Raw genomic sequence first — 486 nt, 5'->3', positions numbered from 1 at the left:
CTTGGAGAAAAAAAAGACTTTTGCAAGCTTCTTTCATATATGTATATATCTTTTATATGAAATATTGAAATCTGCAGTTTTATTAATGATATTCACTTTCTGAAATACTGAAGTAATTGATACATGTTAGATTACCAATCAAAAGAAATTTTTAAAAGTTCCACTAGATCATATTTAGTGTATATCATCAACACTAATGTAAACTTGCCATTTCATATTGTTGCACAGCTTAACAGTAATGAAAAAAAAGAAAAATGAAACTACAATAATTTAACCAGTTTTATTTCAAATAGTCTCATTCCTCCCAAATGTCTCAGAATTTTATCACTGGTTGGTACCTAAATATGGTCTATAATCTAAAACTTTCTCGGTGTGGACGGCGTTTATTCTACTGTGAGTTTTGCCAGCTAGTTAACTGGTGGCAGCAGTATCCCATGTTGGCAAAATGTTATGGTTGAATAAATCGTGTTGGGCTGTGGGATGTGC

The sequence above is a fragment of the Penaeus monodon genome, chromosome 19 (genome assembly GCF_015228065.2).
Source record: "Penaeus monodon isolate SGIC_2016 chromosome 19, NSTDA_Pmon_1, whole genome shotgun sequence".
Classification (NCBI taxonomy): domain Eukaryota; kingdom Metazoa; phylum Arthropoda; class Malacostraca; order Decapoda; family Penaeidae; genus Penaeus; species Penaeus monodon.
This window is presented reverse-complemented; position numbering follows the sequence as displayed.